The sequence below is a fragment of the Sphaeramia orbicularis genome, chromosome 10, assembly GCF_902148855.1.
Source record: "Sphaeramia orbicularis chromosome 10, fSphaOr1.1, whole genome shotgun sequence".
Taxonomy (NCBI): Eukaryota; Metazoa; Chordata; class Actinopteri; order Kurtiformes; family Apogonidae; genus Sphaeramia; species Sphaeramia orbicularis.
Window position 1 is genome coordinate 47,938,531 of NC_043966.1, and position 19,406 is coordinate 47,957,936.

The window sequence follows — 19,406 nt, forward strand, 5'->3', positions numbered from 1 at the left end:
TGTGAGAGAGAGGGCCTCACCTTTCTGCTCGGTCCCTAATAATACATCAGTAATATTAGTATATAGCACTTTTCTAGGAACTCAAAGATGCTTTAGATGTATTAACCCAGAAACAGAAATGCAACATGGTTATCAGAGATGTAAAACAGAAAATTACTCCAACAAGCATTTTGCCTATTTAGCATTTCCTTTTGCAGTGATTCAGCCAATTTTTTGTTATTATTATTGTTGTTTTTTTTTTTTTTTTCAAACCGAAACAAGCTGGCCTTCTGTGCAAAATTTCTGCAGCTACAAACAGAATATAAATTAAAGCTGCAAGCAGCATTGGGCGGGACCTCGCACCGCATGTTCCGCCTCCCACACGTTCCACCTCTCGCGTGTTCCACCTCCCGTGACCATCAACACGTCAGCTCCACTCACACCTCTCTGTCCCGATACCAGCTGCCAACCTATTTTTGTCCGTCCTCCTTACATCCCTACAGAACACTAGCAGCCCTCTGCTGAAACCACCATCACTTTTTAATGAGGCTTTTATTTTGGAAAAACCCTACTGCATAAATGTATGTGTGTGTGTGAGAGAGAGAGAGAGAGAGAGAATCAGTCTGAATGAACCGAAATTATACAAACAGTTGAGCATAAAAGTCATGATTTACCACATTTAAGGCTTTTATTTTGGAAATCCCTATTGTGTGTGCGTGTGTGTGTGTCTGTGAGAGAATAATTTGTAATGAACTAAAACTGTAGGAACAGTTGAGCGTTTGGCATAAAATGGAGAAGTTATTTAATAGTCATTATGTAATATTTTAATAAGGCTTTATTTTGAAAAATGTAGTCCGTGTACTCTGTAGTATGTGCAAAATTTCAAATATCCACAATACAATGCAGCAATACCTGTTTTAAAATATGCGGGGAAAAAAATAAATAAGTGAATAAATTCTTGCATTGCCTGGGATTAGAACCTGGGACCTCCTGTACAATAGGCAGCATCTCTCACCACTACTCCATCCCCAGACACTTGCAAACATGCACCAGTAAGACTCTGATGGGGATTTTTTTCAAAGTGAAAAGTGAAAGTAAAAGTACACCTCACAAAATTGGGATGATTCCATAACCGTAAGTCCTATCTCAAAAATTATTTCACTTACTGATTCTTCAGACTTTTGTGAACTTAATGATGTATAACTTTTTTGAAAAAATCCAAAATTAATAAGCAGTAATTGCAGGAACGTGGAGTAACTTTGAAAGGCAGATTGCCAACTTGATGTTGGAGTTAGCTCATGGGTGTCAGTGTATAATTTGTTGGGCTCAATGAGACCAACATTTTGGCATTTGTTTCATGTGTCTGTGACATTCCTACTGGCTGCTAGGGCAGTTTTTTGTGTGATTTTAGTACATAGGTGGCGCTACAGAGTCCATTTTGGCACCCAAGGGGTAATTTTGATATTGTATAAACATTTTAAGAGCCATGACATGTCTGCCAATGTTGGTGAGTTTTTGAGCATGTTGAGGGGGTCAAATGGCAGTTTAAAGTGGAAAAGTATAAAAATAAACAAATTTCAATAAATCTATAACCGTACATTCCATCTAAAAAAATTTTGCATGTGAGAGTTGTGGTGAGTCCCCTGAACATACAGATGTATAACATGTGGGGAAAAAGTCCAAAGTGAAAAATGAGTTCCAGACATTGTAACTTTCCGGGCTTCTAAAAAATAAACTAAGGCAGTTCTGAAAAAGTTGTGAGATCACTTTTTTGAGAAGGGTTCACTCTATCTTTTGGTGCTATTTAGAAGTCAATACGACAAACGGTGTCAGACGAGTTAGTTTTAGAAATTTCATTTTGAAAGGCGTATTGCGAACTTCCTGTTGGAGTTAGGTCAGGGGTATCAGTGTATCATTTGTAGTGCTTCATTCAACATACATTTTGTCACTGGTTCATGTCTCTACGACATTCCGACTGGCCACTAGGGCCGTTAACGTTTTTTTTTTTTTCAGATAGGTGGCGCTAGAGAGCACCTAGAGGGTTAATTTATAAATTTTATCAAATTTTTCACCAGACCTGACATGTGTGTAAAGTTTGGTGAGTTTTTGAGCATGTTTAGGGGGCCAAAATCCAGTTCAAAGTGGCGGAGTAAGAATAATATAAAAACGAACGAAAAACAATCGGGTTCAAGGCAAGGCCTCTCACTGTGAGTGAGAAGGCCTCACCTTTCTGTTCGGTCCCTAATAATATAAAAACGAATGAAAAACAATACAGCCTTGCTTTCAAGGCAAGGCCTCCCACTGTGAGTGAGAGGGCCTTACCTTTCGGCTCGATCCCTAATAAACCAGAATGATGATATGTTCAATTAGACATTTCTCCTGCACTGCTACAGTGCTAAATGAAGTATCAAGATTGGTCTGGCAATGCGAGACTCAGTTATAAGTACTGCTACCTTAGCTAGCTCTTTCAGTAATGTGACCCTTGCCTCATATGGTGTCTCTCAGCAGACTGCTTTGTTGTTTTCGGGCTGAGGCTGCTGTAGCTCTTACATCATTAACTACAACAATGGAACCAGAAATGATCATCTCATAACATACACAACCTTTGAGAAAATGATCTTTCTTTTTAGTAAATTTTCCTGGCAGTTATTGGTCATAATTCCACACTATATTATCTCTGCTGATGGTAGAAGAGTTCTCATCATGTACAGCAAGTACATTTAGTCTTTTATGTGCCCACAGGATGCCAAATAAAGTGGATTGCCCACTCTCTAAAAAAAATAGCTTAATATTCTGCTTAAAACAATAAATCATGCTCTTATGATATTTGAGGCTACTTCATGTAATACATTGATCAACTTAATATAACTAGTTTAATTTTAAGGACATGTTAAATTTGTAACATTCCAGATTCCTTCTTATGCTTTTGCTAGGCATATTGCTAATAGGTAATCAATAATGTCATGCTGCTATGCTTTAATGCAACAACATTCATTTCCCAGGATGTTAAGGCAATAAAACATACTAGTTAATACTTATACATCTTGACTGGTGAATATAATAAATTACTAGGCAACTTCATTTTTCGACAATAAAAACTGGACTGGGTAAGGCTATAAAGTATTTGACTAGAACAGCATATGTCTGGTGCCCATAAAATATGGTAATAAAAATCTTATTGCTCTTGGCGTTACAAAAACAATACAAGGAGCACCCCTACTGCTACCTCTTTAGTATTATTCATTAGGTTCTGATACAGGCCAGTGGCTGCTCCTAACTCTGTATTTGTATGTGTTTGTGTGTGTATATGAGGGGATGTGTGGTAGGGCCTTTTAATAAAAAATGCCCCGCTGGGCTCTGCATTGCCAGTTTGCCAATCAGAGCATAGCCACGATATGCAAATCAGACACACACACATACACTGGTAGACGTAAACACACACATACATGAAGGAGTGGGTGCACACACACATGCACAGCGGGAGAAGGAGTGTTTTGATCTACCAGGACCATTACAGACATTTTAAAATCCTATGAATATAAAAAGGGAGAGAGGGAGAAGGATGGAACTGAGAGGGAGGAAGATGAGAAAGATGGGTGAGAGAGCAGCAGTGAAAGACAGAAAAGAGGGGATGGGAGAGGAAGGAGAGATATGAGCAGAAAGAAAGTGAGAGGAAAAGCATTTTCTGTTCTCTTCTTCATGCAACAGTTTATTATTTAGTTCTCAGGGAGACTGAACTGGGGTAATGCATCCCAGAGATTACATGGGAGATAGATGATTAAATGGCTCCATCTCCATTTCTCCACTATTTGTTTAGCATTTTTCTGTTATGTATATTGTTCCTTGATGTTATAAGTGCTGCTGCCTTGGAATGGAGTTTGGCAGTGAGAAATGAACTTCACCACATTGGGCACAAAGCCTGAGATTTATGGAAATGCTCTGTATCAATAAACATGAACTGTGATTGGTTGAATGATCAGACACATTCTGCAATCAGAACAGATGCCTGCTCCTTCTTAGTGGTCTGTGCTGCCTGCACCGTGACTGATCATTTAAATGGACATTGATATAGGAAGAAACTCTTCTTATCTAGTTTTCTTTTCTAGTTTTCAAACAATTACCACTACTAGGGTGAAAAGTGAGAAGTAGGTCAAAACATGGGACACAACAAAGGCGATATTAGTGTTAAATTAATACTTTTAGGATTTTGTTCTATGTAAAGGTATGTATGATTTAAGAATTTTCAATTGCATATTGAAATCTGTTTGGTTCAAGGAGATTTTTGCAAAAATCCTTATACTCACTTACACTATATTGCCAAAAGTATTCGCTCACCCATCCAAATAATCAGAATCAGGTGTTCCAATCACCTTCCATGGCCACAGGTGTATAAAATCAAGTACTAGGCATGCAGACTGCTTTTATAAACATTTGTGAAAGAATGAGTCGCTCTCAGGAGCTCAGTGAATTCCAGCATGGAACTGTGATAGGATGCCACCTGTGCAACAAATCCAGTCATGAAATTTCCTGGCTCCTAAATATTCCACACTCAACTGTCAGCTGTATTATAAGAAAGTGGAAGTGTTTGTGAACGACAGCAACTCAGCCACGAAATGGTAGGCCATGTAAATTGACAGAGTGGGGTCAGCGGATGCTGAGGCGCATAGTGCAAAGAGGTCGCCAACTTTCTGCAGAGTCAATCGCTACAGACCCTCCAAACTTCATGTGGCCTTCAGATTAGCTCCAAGAACAGTGCGCAGAGAGCTTCATGGAATGGGTTTCCATGGCCGAGCAGCTGCATCCAAGCCATACATCACCAAGTGCAATGCAAGCGCCGGATGCAGTGGTTTTAAAGCACGCCGCCACTGGACTCTAGAGCAGTGGAGGCGCATCTCTGGAGTGACGAATCGCGCTTCTCCATCTGTCAATCTGATGGACGGGTCGGGTTTGGCAGTCGCCAGGAGAACGATACTTGTCGGACTGCATTGCGCCAAGTGTATGCATTGCGCAAGTGTAAAGTTTGGTGGAGGGGGGATTATGGTGTGGGGTTGTTTTTCAGGAGCTGGCTTGGCCCCTTAGTTCAGTGAAAGGAACTGTGAATGCTTCAGCATACCAAGACATTTTGGACAATTCCATGCTCCCAACTTTGTGGGAACAGTTTGGAGCTGGCCCCTTCCTCTTCCAACATGACTGTGCACCAGTGCACAAAGCAAGGTCCATAAAGACATGGATGACAGAGTCTGGTGTGGATGAACTTGACTGGCCTGCACAGAGTCCTGACCTCAACCCTATAGAACACCTTTGGGATGAATTAGAGCGGAGACTGAGAGCTAGGCCTTCTCATCCAACATCAGTGTGTGACCTCACAAACGCGCTTCTGGAATAATGGTCAAAAATTCCCATGAACACACTCCTAAACCTTGTGGACAGCCTTCCCAGAAGAGTTGAAGCTGTTATAGCTGCAAAGGGTGGACCGACGTCATATTGAACCCCATAGACTAGGAATGGGATGTCACTTAAATTCATATGTGAGTCAAGGCAGGTGAGCAAATACTTTTGGCAATATGGTGTATCTACCTCTTAAGTGGCAACAGTGTGCAACACTACCTATCACTAGCTTAGAAATGGAGTTAGCTAATGTCAATAATGATCTCTCAGCACAGCTTAGACGGCAAATACAATGTAAGTGCACAAGCGTGCACAGTTCTTACATACAGAAACTGAACAATGACAACCTGCAAGCTACCAAAGTAAATAGCTTTTTCACTTTGGAAAATAATGTCCAATTATGTTAGTCAGCCATGGTAGCTAGTGCTAGCATAGTTGTGTGCCTAATCTTGGACTTTGCTGACAAACTCCTGGCTTCTTGCAAAAAAGAGATTCAACACAAAGTTTCTCTAAAAACACAAGCATACATAAATCGTAAATTTAAAATGTCACTTACTAATGCGATACTACTAATACGATAATACTAATGAGAAAACAGTGGATTTTTTTTTTTTTTTTTTAAATCTAAAACAGCGTATATTCACACAGAACTTGTGCTCCTTAAGTGTTTGCTAAGCAATAATCAGCCCCCAACAACTAAAGTGGTGGTTTCATTCATTTAAAGCTACATCGGATGATGTGCATTTTTACACTTTTCTTTTTGTCATCTTAAAATGCTCCTAATAAGTGTGTGTCAATCTAAAATGTAAAAGAAACCCACCAGGTACTGAAACTCAAAAAAGTGTAATTATCATATATTGCTCATATTTCTGATAAAAGTCTGACCAATCATTTTATTTGGTCTGAATGAAATTAATTGGCCGAGCCTGGCTGAGCCTCCTGTCAATCGTCCATTACTGTCGTCCCGCATCCGATCCATTACCGCCGTCTCAGATCTGATATAGGTACCTCTGAATCTGACGCTTCACTCGCGCTGCTTCTCCTGTCACTGACCGCCATCTCCTGTCTAGGGATGTTTATGGATAGAACTCAAATGCACAGTGTGGAAGGAAAAAACAGATTTATTAACAGAAGCAACAACCTAAGTGGAACAAACAGAAGAACCCGACTGCAGCAGTCAGAGTCTGATGAATGAAAGATGGAGACAATGTCCGAGTGTCTGGTGTACTGGACTCCACAGACTGGTCTCCACAAAGGTCAGCTTTTATGACCATGGGACTCATACAGGTACTTGGTGTCACACAATGTAGGATGATGTAGGATGATAAATGTATGGACTATGAAACCTCAAATGTCCACGGAAAACTTGCAGAGTCCGCACGCTCACAGTATGCGCACCCATCCCCTGGGCATCTCATTGCCCAGGTGATGGGTGCAGTGAAGACAATGACCCAGCACTGTACAGACTAGACCCTTAAATACAGGGTCTACTGATGAAACAGTGGCTGCGGCAGGTGGATGAGTATCCGATTGCTGAGGGAGGGGTCTGCAGACCAGCTGACCAGACCTCCGCCTCCACTTCCACCGTGTGGATCAGAGGATAGGAGGAGAGCATCAGAGCTCAGGCAGGGGGAAGAAGGCGGTCTGCTTTGGAAGGAGGCGGGTTGTTCATGTTCAAATTTTTACGAAGTGCTGGGAGAAATGCCACATCAGTAGGTATAGCTTTAAGCCTCAGTCACAAATGTCGTTACGAATGGCTACTAAACACTGTGTGAATGATTTATGGACCATCTCAAGGTGGAGTTATAAGAATGGGGTGTTCATGGACCGTTTCTAAGTTCGTAGCCAGGTGAGTGATCTTGTCCAATATTTTCCATGAACGCAGTATGAAACCCCTTTCCGCAGGGTACACTAACAAATGCCTTATGAACAATGTAAGAACAACGCACAAAGTTCGTGGATCAGAAGGCCATTCCAGAACCCACATGTTCCTGCGCTGGCAGCAAGTAGATCTCACGAACACATTGCGTGTTATTAGGGGTCCCTTATAGCATTCACGCAATGGACATACAGACAGAGATTCGCATGGCTTGCTTAAAGGTGGAGTGCAAGATGTTTTCCTGGTGCATTTTTTATTATATTGCTTAAAATCCCCTTCACACCCCCAATTACAACCAATTAATTAAATGTTCTAACACAAAAATTAAAAAAAAAATTGTTACCTGTGGAATGGACAGGACTGAAAAAACACCATCCAATCATTCTGAGCGCCCCAATCAAATGATTGAATGGTGATATGTCTGTCAAAGTCAACTGCCATTTGTCCCTCCCCCCTCTGCACATATCCCCCTTCGTGCATGAATCATGTGTTCTCAGAGGCTTGAAGCGCTTGTACATGGAATGAGGCCAGAGCTTGGCTATATTAGCTAATTAGGATGGAAAGTTCACCGGCAAACATGTTTTAGTTATTGTAACTAACATAAATGACTGGGAAATGTAACATTAGCCAGATAGGTATGAATTTGGGCTGTTCTGTAAGAGCGGGAGTGTTGGAGGAGATTGAATACGGTATGCATGGATCGGGGACGGAGCCGGGGACTGAGCCACAGCTGGGGGCCGTAGCCGGGGTCAGAGCCAAGCCGAGGCCGTAGCCAGGGTTGGAGACCGAGCCAGGGCCATCCGGGGCCGGAGCTGGGGCCAGAACCAGCAAATTGTTGCTGTGCAGTGCTATGAACCCTTGGGAACAAGCATTGCATGTGCCAGTACTCTGGAGGTGTGGTTTCGGGGGCATGTTTGAAGAAAGGGGTTTGGACTCTTGAATTGAGTATTTTCAAAATGTAGCTTGCTCGAACCGTTTTTCTAAGATCTCGTACCCCACCTTTAAGGTGGAAGTAAGGTGTTTCTATAGGCAGTAGTGTGTCATTTGTGCATCATTTGTGGCGTCCTTTGAGGGGGCTCGAATACAAACAGAGTGACTGACTGGACTCAAACGCACAGTGCTGAAGGAATAAAGTGTTTTAACAGAAAAATAAACTTTGAAACAACACCAAACCTGCAGAGAGCTAATGCACCGTCCACAGTCCACAGGGTTGAGGATCAGGGTGATGGATGTGCATGTCAGACAGTTAGTGTTTTTAACATTCATTATTCTTGTGTATCTTTGTTTTATTCTATACCTTCTACTTAAAAATTTCTTCGTTTGTTGTCTTATTATGACTCCTAATTTTTACAATACGGGTCAGTTCTGCATATTTTACCATAATGTGTATTTTAGCACCACGGACAGTGTGGACTTTACAAAGACTGTGACAACTGGTACAGTGTTCATACGATACAAGTCACGTCATTTTCTCACAGAGGCCTCAAGTGCTCTGTGTTTTGAACGGGCAGCTGTACTGACTTCATAAGACGGCTGTAAGAAACTACTGCTCCCTCCACGAATGTCTATGAACTCCAGAACTCGTACGAACCAGGAGATTTGTATGAACCCATTGTCCGTAAGAAGCTTTGTGACTGAGGCTTTACTGGAACTGTCTTGTGAGCTGGTGGCTAACAAGCAAGTAGTTAACAGCTGGCTGCATTAGCCCTGGCTAGGAAGTAGGAAGCCACAAACTTACCAGAATGTAACATTTCATTGTGCTGGTGGCAGATATTTAAATGATAGCTTGGAGCACTTTTTTGACAGTCACTGACTACATTTCTAAGCTGATAATAGCTAATGTTACTCACTGTTGCTGCTGTACAGGAGCTGAAGAGGGACTGAAGAACTTGCTTTGTCTTTTCTGCCAAAATCTTTACACTCTTATGAAAGTGGTGGCACACCAGTTGCAGTCCCTAATGTCCCTAATCATTGATTGAAATCTCATTGATTTACTCTGTGCTGTATGTACACTGTGCTGTCAAAATGACAGTAAAGAAATCTGTAATCTGTAAAGTCATTTATATAGAAATCATTGCAGGAAATGTTGTGGAGGTAGGGCACTGAGACAGTCATCATCTACGTCATTATCATCGTCTGTCTCCCATCACAAAACAGACTCCATCACAATATGCTCATGATCAGACATGAACCTTAATACTGAACCTTTAAGAAGGAGAGGAAAAAAGAGGAGAGGCAGCTAATAATTGGGGCCATGGAGAGCTGCTGTTGAGAAGAAATACTTTGTGTTGGATTATCTTCTCTTCTTGGTTTACAGAGAACAGCCCGTGTCTTACACCTCAGCTCTTCACAGCCCCCAAATCCCCTGATTTAGACTTAAACTGCATAGAGAGGGAGGAAGGGAGGGATGATGAAGAAGAAGAAGAAATAAATAATAACAGGATCAGACTGATGAGGTGACAGAATACTGGAGGAGGCAGAATGCAAATGTTAATTTACATTGTATAGGCTACTTAAACGATATGTTTTTAATAAAAGAGAAAAATAGTCAAGCAAATTCAAATAACAGCAAATTCATTTGATAAAGTACCAGAGGTGTTGATCATGCAGAAAATTACTTAATAAATTAATGATTTTCAAGGGAAAATTATGTAAAAGTGTTCTTTGCACAATGATAAATTTAAGGAAGAATCTAGTATCTGCGTCTGTGCTCAAATCAGCTCACTTGTCTTCCTGTGTCTGAACCACTGTAGTGTGAAAAACAGCAGCAGTGTGGTTGGCTTCAGTGTAAACACACACAGATTACCTGTGAAGTCACATAGGTCTCACCTTGTTTTATAGCTCCGTGGTTGTCAGCATCCGGGCTGAGGGCCAACACTGGCAACTGAGATGCTGCTTCTGTGACGTGATAACTTGTTCGGATGAAGCCCATTCTTCCTTTAACACAGACATTTCTCCCAGAGTGTGGTAGAGGCAGACAAGATGGATTATATCGAAAGTATTAAGACACTTCAACTAAAAAAAACACAATTGATGGTTAATATTGCCTCATGATGATTGTACAGGGTGAATCCAACATTATATTTGAAGAAGGGACATAATCAAAAATAAGTTGTTCTACTCATTACACTGAAAGTTTGGGTTACTAAAGCGATATTTAGTTTGGTAGAAAACTTGATAGCTAAGTAACATTAGCAAAATCATTGTTGCTGGTATAGATTGCTTAGCACTGCTTAGATCCTTTTAAGCATGTGTTACAAGCATTTAACATCTTCAAAGCATCTGAAACAGTGAGCTAAACTGCTCTCTTGTTCTTTTTTTTATATTTCACTTAGTGATGACCTGTTCCAACATCACCATGTTCATTTTAGTTTCTGCTGATAATACAATGGTTGCCAGAGTCTGATAACATTAGCAAGTGGCTTCTTGTTATTTGTCCACCAAGGACAAAGCAGTAGCTGCTAACTATGTGCCCTTAGCCATGTGTTAATGAGGTGGGTAATGTTATTAAAAAAGAGAAAGAACCCCTCCAGAGGACCCACCACCCACTGAGGGAGCCGTAGGGGCCGGGTGCAGTGTGGATTGGGTGGCAGTCGATGGCAGGGGGCTCGACGACCCGATCCCCGGACACAGAGTCTAGCTCTGGGACATGGAATGTCACTTTGCTAGGGGGGAAGGAGCCGGAGCTTGTGAGGGAGGTTGAGAGACACTGTCTAGATATGGTCAGGCTCACCTCCACACACAGGTGGGCTCTGGAACCCAACCCCTCGAGAGGGGCTGGACTCTCCACTTCTCTGGCGTTGCCACAGCGAGAGGCACGGGCTGGTGTGGACTTGCTCATAGCCCCTCAGCTCAGCCGCCATGTGTTGGAGTTTTCCTCAGTGAGCGAGAGGGTCGCGTCCCTGCACCTTCAGACAGGTGCCTCACTGTTGTCTCGGCCTACGGGCTGAACAGCAGTGCAGAGTACCCGGCCTTCTTGGAGTTCCTGGGAGGGGTGCTGAATGGTGCTCTGACTGGGGACTCCAGTGTTCTCCTGGGCGACTTCACTGCTCACGTGGGCAACGACAGTGAGACCTGGAGGGGGGTGATGGGGAGGAACGGCCTCCCCGATCTGAACCCGAGTGGTGTTTTGTTATTGGACTTCTGTGCTAGTCACAGTTTGTCCATAACAAACACCATGTTTGAACACAGGGATGTCCATAAGTGCACTTGGCACCAGGACACCTAGGCCGGAGGTCGATGATTGACTTCGTTGTTGTGTCATCAGACCTCCGACCGCGTGTTTTGGATGCTGGGTGAAGAGAGGGCAGAGCTGTCAACCAATCACCACCTGGTGGTGAGTTGGATCCGCTGGCGAAGGAGGGGAAACCGAACTGACACAGCAGGCCCAAACATGTTGTGAGGGTCTGCTGGGAACGTCTGGCAGAGCCGATGTCAGCGCGGTCTTCAACTCCCACCTCCGGGAGAGCTTCTCCCAGATCCCGGGGGAGGCTGTGGACATTGAGTCCGAGTGGACCATGTTCTCCACCTCCATTGTCGAAGCGGGTGCTCAGAGCTGTGGTTGCAAGGTCTCCGGTACCTGTCGCGGCGGCAATCCCCGAACCCGGCGGTAGACCCCGGAAGTAAGGGATGGCATTAAGCTGAAGATGGAGTCTTATCGAGCCTTATTGGCTCATGGGACTCCGGAGGCAGCTGATGGGTACTGGCAGGCCAAGCGTGCAGCAGCCCGAGTGGTTGTGGAGGCAAAAACTTGGGTCTGGGTGGAGTTTGGGGAGGCCATGGAGAAGGACTATCGGTCGGCCTTGAGGAAATTCTGGCAAACCGTCCGGCGCCTCAGGAGGGGAAAGCAGTGCGCCACCAACACTGTTTACATTGGAAGTGGGGAGCTGCTGACCCTCGGCATTGGGATGTTGTCGGACGGTGGAAGGAATACTTTGAGGATCTCCTCAATTCCACTGTCAGTCTTCCATAGAGGAAGCAGAGGGTGGGGTCCCAGAGGTGGACTCGTCCATCACCCAAGCTGAAGTCACCAAGGTGGTTGGTATGCTCCTCGGTGGCAGGGCACTGGGGGTGGATGAGATTCGCCCTGAGTACCTTAAGTCTCTGGATGTGCAGGAACTGTCTTGGCTGACACATCTCTTTAACATCGTATGGCAGTCGGGGACAGTACCTCTGGACTGGCAGACCGGGTGGTGGTCCCCCTTTTTAAGAAGGGGGACCGGAGGATATGCTCCACCACAGGGGGATCACACTCCTCAGCCTCCCGGGGAAAGTCTATTCCAGGGTACTGGAGAGGAGGATCGACGATAGTCGAACCTCGGATCCAGGAGGAAACAATATGGTTTTCGTCCTGGTCGTGGAACACTGGACCAGCTCTATACTCTCCATCAGGTGCTCGAGGGTTCATGGGAGTTCGCCCAACCAGTCTACATGTGTTTTGTGGATTTGGAGAAGGCGTTCGGCCGTGTCCCTCGTGGTATCCTGTGGGGGATGCTTCGGGAGTATGGGGTCCGGGGCCCTCTGCTGAGGGCAGTCCGGTCCTTGTATGACCAAGCAGGAGCCTGGTTTGCATTGCTGGCAGTAAGTCAGACCTGTTCCAGGTGCATGTTGGACTCTGGCAGGGCTGCCCTTTGTCACTGGTTCTGTTCATAATTTTTATGGACAGAATTTCTAGGTGCAGCCAGGGGCCGGAGGGGGGTCCGGTTTGGGGACCACAGGATTTCGTTCTCTGCTTTTTGCAGATGACGTCCTGTTGGTCTCATCGAACCTGGACCTTCAGCGTGCCCTGGGGCGGTTTGCAGCCAAGTGTGAAGGGACTGGGATGAGGATCAGCACCTCCAAATCCGAGGCCATGGTTCTCAAATTGTTAAAAGGTGGTCTGCCCTCTCCTGGTCGGCGGAGAGTCTTTGCCCCAAGTGGAGGAGTTCAAGTATCTTGGGGTCTTGTTCACGAGTGAGGGAAGGATGGAGCGTGAGACTGACAGACGGATCGGTGCAGCGTCTGCAGTGATGCAGTCGTTGTATCAGTCGGCTGTGGTAAAGAAGGAGCTGAGCCGAGAGGCAAAGCTCTCGATTTACCAGTCAATCTACGTTCCTACCCTCACCTATGGTCATGAGCTTGGGTCGGACCAATATCCCTTAAGGATAGGGTGAGGAGCTCAGCCACCAGGGAGGAGCTTGGAGTAGAGCCGCTGCTCCTCCACATCAAGAGGGGCCAGCTGAGGTGGCTTGGGCATCTGTTCGGATGCCTCCTGGACGCCTCCCTGGGGAGGTGTTCTGGGCATGTCCCCACCGGGAGGAGACCTCGGGGAAGACCTAGGACACGTTGGAGAGACTATGTCTCTCGGCTGGCCTGGGAACGCCTTGGGGTCCCCCCGAAAGAGCTGGAGGAGGTGTCTGGGGAGAGGAAGTCTGGGCATCCCTACTTAGACTGTTGCCCCCGCGACCTGGCCCCGGATAAGTGGTGATAATGGATGGATGGATGGATGGAAAGAACCCCCCTACTTCAGAGGTAAGTGTTGGTTAGTGATTAAAAGCAACTTGCTTCCTGATTACTGCTAGCTTTGTCTTTCTCTTTCAATATCGGGATGGAAGTTAAAATACACTGGTTTTGAAAAGAAAAATCATACAGTAGCACTGGTGATAAGTTTATCATTTGTAAAATGCTAGTGTAAGTATCATTGTTTTAAATGTAATTAAAATTTTTTAAGTGTTGCATTTTCTTGCAGAGTTGCAGATCATAAGGGATGGGAATCGAGAACCGGTTCTTTTTGAGAACCGGTTCCCAGTAGCTCGATTCCTTGGAATCATTTGCCTTTCTGCTTAATGATTCTGCTTATTGATTCCGCCTTCGTTGTGCATGCACAATGATGTCACACGTACGCTGCATTGTTTTGGTCAGAAAGTAGCCAACATGGCGTTGAGGCAGAACTGTCTCAAACGACGACACCAGGTCCACTTACTTGGAACACCTGCAAAACTTCCATGTCTCCAAAAGGGTGAATCCCTCCAGTATCCTCAAACATTGTCCACAGCATGCGAATCATTTACATGAATGTCACGTATTTGATATGCTAGTTACCGGCGCTTGTGAATGTAGCGGCAGAGTGAACACCGGGCCGGTTCCGATTCCAGTGGGGCCAACAAATGTCGTAATTCCTCAAATACAAGTTTCCGAAGGTAAGAAGGGAAAGGAAATGAGGGCCAACAATGGGAGCCGAGCCGAGCGAGTCGAACCAGTTCCACGTAGTAGAAATGTGGCAATAGAGGAATTAGTAAAGCGTCTTTAGTTTCACTTTCACTGTAGCCCCCCCCCCACCGAACCGGGCCGGCGTCATCTGTTATTATTTGTACATACTGTATATGTTATATTTTCTGTGCAGAGATGGAAATATGAAAGACAGTTAATGCAAACACACCCGTTTGTACTCTTTTATTCCTCACTCAATGAGAATCGATAGAGAATGATAAGGAATCGGATCGATAAACAATATCGATAATGGAATCGTTAAATTCTTAACGATTCCCATCCCTACAGGTCATCATCATTATTATTAATTAGAAATGTTCATGGAAGCATCAATGCAAGAAAAACAATTTGGTTAAGATGACTGATGCCATTGATTCTCTGGGAATTATGTATGTACGTCCATGAAAACACACAAATCTTTACAGGAGTACATCCACAGACATGTCTGCTGCCCTGTTTGTACTTGGTGAGGACCCCTGCACCTCCACCCCCATCTCAAGAGGCACTTATTTAGTTGGTACTCAGACATCATGCTGAGAACCACACACAGTCAGACCACACACACAGCTGGCACAAACACACACTCTAACACATCCTGCCAACAGATCAAATCAAATATACGCAGCTTGAATTTTGTCCTCCACACATTCAACAAACACACACATGCCTGTCAATCATGTTATTTTCTCTGTTCAATCAAGTAAGAAAAAAAGATGTGTGTTTTACTTTGTGCCAATTAAAACAGAGGTGTATGTGTGACTATGCAAAGCCTTTTTCTTTCCATTAATATAGCTGTGTGTGTATGTGTCATGTATATCAAGCAGCTTTTTTCACCATTGGGGAGGGAGAACGCAAGAGTGAAAGAAAGCGCAAGAGTGGGTGTATGAAAGAGGTGTTCTGTTCACAGATGATCACTATAGTGAATCTTCCTCCCCTTGTTGTGTAATATAGGCTAAATGTTATCCATGGCTGTAACTCAAAAGTGCTGATACTTGGTTGGTGCATTAATGAAATGTTGCTAAAGGTTCTTCTCATTATGGTTTTGCTAAAGTATATTTAGCAGCAAAATAGATTTACAGCATCCTTAAGCAGAAAAAAAACCTGTTTAATTAATCCAATGTGTGTAGGCCAAGTTTATACGTTTATTACACCACAGAGCAGCAGCTCAATTTTCTTATATTGTGAAATATCAGTGGAATAGGGAAAGGGTTCTTGAAGTCACAAGTTTCACTTGCCACAGATCTGAAGTATTTTTCAGAGAAAACCTGCTAAAAAAGATGCTGTAGTAGGATGAGAAAGGAGGTGTAAGAAGAAAATGCCTTGGCATGCTTGATAATGCATAAGGCAAAAAATAATTCAATGGAAGGTCAGTGCCAGTTATTTTCTTGCCGCTTTAGAGATGATATGCCGTACTGCTTCTCATATGTGACTGCATGTGCTTTGTGCAGGCCATGAATGAAAAAAAAAAAAAAAAAAAAAAAATCATTATTCACTTTGCTATCACTGTGAATAATCTCTCCAGGGAAGTGAGAACAATCTCTTGGAAATGCAAACAAGATTTTCCAATGATTTCAAAATTTCATTTAAGCTAGAAATGATAAAGGACAGAATATGTTTTATTGATTTTTATGTCCCATTCTAATGAAATTTGATGCTTAAATGTTTTTAAGTGATAAATCTTTTCCTAAATTACAAAAGTCTTTTGTCATCAGAATTTGTCATTTGCCTGGAAAAAAAATGCACATGAATCCTCATGCATCTTGGGAATATACTTAATTTGTATGTAGTTACAGGTCATCTTTGTGATTTAGTGAGTCATTGATCCAGGTGAGTTGACCAGCCAGGAAAGACTGGGCTTTTCAGGATAGATGTGAGAGTAAATCAGGTGGTCTTGCATGATTTCCACCCCAACATTTCATCAGAAAATACTGGATGTTCCACTTTGCTACATTTATCTACCAGCTTTAGTTGCACGCTATTTTTGAAATTATTAAAAATACATATTAAGCGCTTGTGAAATATTGCATAATACTGCATAATTTAATAGACTGAATTATACATATATAGTACAGTTGAAAGACTTGATTGACTGACCTGAAAACTATTCAGAAACTGTTGCTGAAAATGGTTTAAGTCATTTTCAATGTAAGTCACACACTGACTGACTGGTTATTTTGATTATATAGAAATTTGGGCAGCATTGTGATGGTGCCACTTTAATTTCTGAGACTGTTTTCTCAATTTGCGCTAACCAGAGGTACCATTTAGTCTTTCAGTCATCAAAAATCACAGGTCCGTCAATGTATTTAAACTACCAGTCAGTAGCAAACCAGAGAAGATAAAGCCCCCCATTTACTTCATGTTAACATTGAGTTTTATGAGTTTTACAGATGTATTACATCTTGAAATGGCTAATGACCCATCTTGATGTATTTTTTGTACTGTTTCACAAACATATAGTTGAAATGCTTATAACATTTAGCATGCCATATTAGTGGTATTTACATATTGCAACCTAGTAACATCAAATCAACCCAATAACAGCTGTGTAGCCAACAGTTTATCACAGTCCATCTAGGTAGGGCTGATAAGAATTTAGTGATTCCATTATCCATTATCAATATCATTTACCGATCCAGTTCCCTGCTGATTCTTTTATCGATTTTGTCAGATAAGGAATAAACTATATCAATCAATCAATCAAATTTTATTTATATAGCACCAAATCATAACAGAAGTATCTCATGACACTTTACATATCAAGTTGGTCGAAACCAGACTAAGTCAATTTATAGCAATTAAGCCAATTAATAGCACAACTGGCATTGTTTGCATCAACACTTTAATGTCGAATATGCACTAACATTTTGCATTTGATACACATAAAACTAAAAAAATGTTATGAGAGGGGTAGCTAAAGGAGTATGAGAAATGTTACCTGTTGCAGCCTGTGAACCAACCTCTGAGCTAGCCAGATTCTGGCAGTCCTCGTCGTCATCTAAATGTAATTCTAGAACATGGAGGTTATTCATAAAGAATAGTGAAAGCAGGTTGACACAGTGAAATGGTGCTAACATTAACAGTACTGATAGAACTTGGAGGAGTTCAATGTTTCCGGCTGTGACAGAGGACACCTTACTGTATGCTCTGCTTTTACCCACCACCACTTTCACTAAGAAGTGCAATCACAGATACATTCATGCAATTTCATTGACTGCTGTGTGGCTAAATGTTTCTGCATGTTGGAGGTATTTCCCCCCATTGTCATAATGCAACTGTTGCAACTGGCACCAAAATAAGAAATGACATGTGATGCATTGATGTAATAACGTTGCGGAACTGTTCATTCATAAGTAAAATCATTAAGCAAGCAGACTGACAATTCCAAGAGATTAAGCTACTGGAACCAGTTCTCTACAAGAACTTGTTCTAGGTTCTTGATCTTGGTGATCCAGTCTAGCATTAATTTTCAGGAGAGATGTTGCCTAGCAATGTTTTAATACAAAACACAATATATGCAAAACCAAATAGGACTGTACTAGCTTTTCATGTGGAATAAACAGTGCACTAAGAATAAGCATCTGTAATGTATTAAAATGAAGGCAGTGTGTGGTGTTTTAGTCATCAACTTATCAACTGTAACAGAACTCTTTTTAGTGGCACTGCGCCTTTAGATGAATGACTCTGGGTCATACTAATCCCGATTGAAGCTTTAGCCTGGCGAGTTGGTTCCAGGATGTGATCCATCAGAAAACAAGGCTAATGTTTTCAGCTAACCCACTCCTGGTGCAATTATAGGTCCACTGGCATTGATCATAGCTCCTCTTCTTCAATCTATTCTCTTCTATCCCTCTCTCTTCCCTCCTTTAATGGCTAAGTCAGTGTTTAAATGTTTGATAAATGAGTTTTGAGTCTGCCTCCCATGGATTTATTAAAATTCTATAAACCTCTTGAGTGTGTGTATGTGTGTTCCAGAGAAAAGGACTCTGCTATGATGGCGTGTTTCTGTTGATGTGTAAAAGTGTTAAGTTAGTTAAATAGATAGACATACCTACAGTACTTTTTCAGGCCAGCTGGAAACAGACAAACACCTGGCACAGCCTTACATCTCACCTGTGCTGTATTGTAGCATGTTAGCAAACAAGTGCCTGTCTATGCAACCAGCAGACAAAGAATCACTGGGATTCATTTAAAGTTTTGTTTGTGGCTAAAATACAAGCATAAGATGAATATTCCACCACTTTTTTTTGTAATGTTTTTCTTCAGAAGCATATTTTTGTCTGTACATCTGCTAGTGAGATTTGAATTCAATTACATATCACTTGTTAACTTTTGAAGAGAGGTGATCAACCCGCACATCCAGAAAATGAAGGGTGTGCAGGATCCCAAAAAAAATTGCTGAAAAAAATAAGTCCACACAACCTGTGAGCTCCCAAAGAATTTATTAACAGACATGATGTTTCGGGCCGAGGCCCTTCATCAGAGTGGAGTCTGATGAAGGCCCTTGGCCCGAAACGTCACATTTGTTAATACATTCTTTGGGAGCTCACAGGTTGTGCAGCGCTTACTTTATTTTTTTCACTTGCTACCTTTTTGTCATTTTGTGCTCAGCAAGGAAGGGTACAATTTTACCTATGTTTTAGTACAAAATTGCCTCTGATAACTCAATTCACCTGGGCTGCACACTGCTAGGAGGTTCTGAGACATTTCTAAGTTGGACCAGTGCCTGTCTTGGGTTTACTTGTTCTCTTTGTTCTGTCCAGGTTTGAACAGGATTTGGAGTTAGTCCCCAAGCACTTCAATGGCAACTAACTGGTCCTAATGTGCGCTAAAGCTAATTGCTGATGCTGAGTAGGCTACTGTGCATGTATTAAGATGGGTGAAATGCAGACTTCTTTTCCTTACAAGTATA

General features: G+C 42.7%; 1 protein-coding gene across 1 annotated transcript in view; it reads left to right on the plus strand.

The window, feature by feature from the left end:
* aff2 (AF4/FMR2 family, member 2) overlaps positions 1–19,406 on the plus strand; it is a 437,847-nt gene that overhangs the window by 143,604 nt on the left and 274,837 nt on the right. The gene's annotated exons all lie outside the window — the stretch shown is intronic.